This window comes from Limulus polyphemus, unplaced genomic scaffold, assembly GCF_000517525.1.
Source record: "Limulus polyphemus unplaced genomic scaffold, Limulus_polyphemus-2.1.2 Scaffold6447, whole genome shotgun sequence".
In the NCBI taxonomy this organism is placed as follows: Eukaryota; Metazoa; Arthropoda; class Merostomata; order Xiphosura; family Limulidae; genus Limulus; species Limulus polyphemus.
Window position 1 is genome coordinate 1,930 of NW_013672057.1, and position 2,410 is coordinate 4,339.

Below are 2,410 nucleotides of genomic sequence, written 5' to 3' on the forward strand. Positions count from 1 at the left end.
ATTTGTATACAAATTAAAACCTCAAGGACTACGAGCTGAGCACTACCACCAGCCTACGTAAGTAATAACATAGAAACTCAAAAAGTTATATAACACACAGATTAAACTATTTACCATGTCAATAGAGAAGAGTTATGAAATCTTAACCCCAAAGATTGAAGGTAAAGTAGTAATAGAATACCAAGCTGTTAACTGGAAAATAGCACAACTAGTATTAGAAAGATAGAAGCAAAAAGACGTGAATTAAACTATAAAATAGCACACAACATAATAACTATCAGAGAAAGGTTATGTAGAATGAAAAATAATTAAAACAAATACATTTCCGTATTGACGGTACATAGTAACGGTAAAACACGCTTTCTATGACTGTGCTCTGGAGAAAAGTTTCCAACCTGTTCAGAATCGGTATGATAGAATACACTACTGTCATGTTTAATACGTAAATAACTATGAATGTTACTCATAAATGTTTTTCCTATTCCTTGTGAGTGAATTTGAATATCAGATCTGGTACGCGAGATGCAAAGCGGTATACGAAAATGTAAGAGAAAGCTTTCTGGTGATGATAAAGAGAGTGAGAACTAACACCAGGATAAGACTGAAGATCGTCTGGTGATGATAAAGAGAGTGAGAACTAACACCAGGATAAGACTGAAGATCGTCTGGTGATGATAAAGAGAGTGAGAACTAACACCAGGATAAGGCTGAAGATCGTCTGGTGATGATGAAGAGAGTGAGAACTAACACCAGGATAAGGCTGAAGATCGTCTGGTGATGATGAAGAGAGTGAGAACTAACACCAGGATAAGGCTGAAGATCGTCTGGTGATGATGAAGAGAGTGAGAACTAACACCAGGATAAGGCTGAAGATCGTCTGGTGATGATGAAGAGAGTGAGAACTAACACCAGGATAAGACTGAAGATCGTCTGATGATGATGAAGAGAGTGAGAACTAACACCAGGATAAGACTGAAGATCGTCTGGTGATGATAAAGAGAGTGAGAACTAACAGAAGAAGAAGAGATGAGCCCCGGAAGTGTCAAGATTGTTTCTTCAAAAAGGCGGATTTATCTATCTAAAGTTTTAATAAACAGTAATTCACAATGCCAGCGCAAACAACAAGTGGACGACGTAGGAGATGACCATAGCGGATCGACCAACGCTAGAGATGAAAGTCTTGTTAATGAGTGTGTTTGTGTACTTAACCTGCACAGGTACTAGAACAAATGGCTTATGAACCGTAATGAGGGTCACTTTGACCGTGCAGGTTAAGTTGTGTTATGTCATCCCCAAAAGTGTTCCCCTTTTCTTCTTCACGCTACTCCAGAAAAAGTTTAAAAGACGAAAGCTACTGCAGGGTGGAGTACATTTGTATTGGTATTATTACTTTGTATTGACTGTGGCCGCAGGGTAAGGTAAATACAACCTTTACTCTCTTCACACAGTGAGGGTTTAGCTAAGATAATTAGTGTGTTACCTGAACTTGAGGATCGGCGACTGGCAGCGCGAAATGATGTCTAAAAGCCTATTCCTGGAGTACGGGGGAGGGGGTTGTGACCGTTCTGTGTCCTCGGGACATGGTGATTTTTCTTTGACGGTTAACTGTGCAGTTGTGGAATTTTCTAGAAGAACTCAGGTTTTTACCGGTCTCGAAGTTTTCATTCTTTGTATGGTTGGCTGTTGGGTTGATAGTTCACTATTCTACCTGGTGCTGGTTTTAATAATTCACTAAAACATAATTTCTTGCTAAATAATTTACATCTATCCACGTTTTTCTTCAACAAATAATAATAATTAATAAGTTGTGTGTTCCAAGAGAGTATCTTAAGTTTAGGTTATAATTGTGCTGGTTTTGATTGGTGGAATTTATTTTATTCCGATTATATCCCCCCCCCCAACAAACGTTATGTAATGGCATTCTGTACGTTATTAGTTTAAAAGCGTTATTTATAATAAATGGCGACAATTCCAAATAAACTAAAGTTAAAACGATGATGGTGACACTATCTGTGTAGACCGCACGCTATATTGTAAATATCTGTGTAGATCGCACACTATAGTGTAAATATCTGTGTAGTCCGCACGCTATAGTGTAAATATCTGTGTAGTCCGCACACTATAGTGTAAATATCTGTGTAGATCGCACACTATAGTGTAAATATCTGTGTAGTCCGCACGCTATAGTGTAAATATCTGTGTAGATCGCACACTATATTGTAAATATCTGTGTAGACCGCACACTATACTGTAAATATCTGTGTAGTCCGCACGCTATAGTGTAAATATCTGTGTAGATCGCACACTATATTGTAAATATCTGTGTAGACCGCACACTATACTGTAAATATCTGTGTAGACCGCACGCTATAGTGTAAATATCTGTGTAGATCGCACACTATATTGTAAA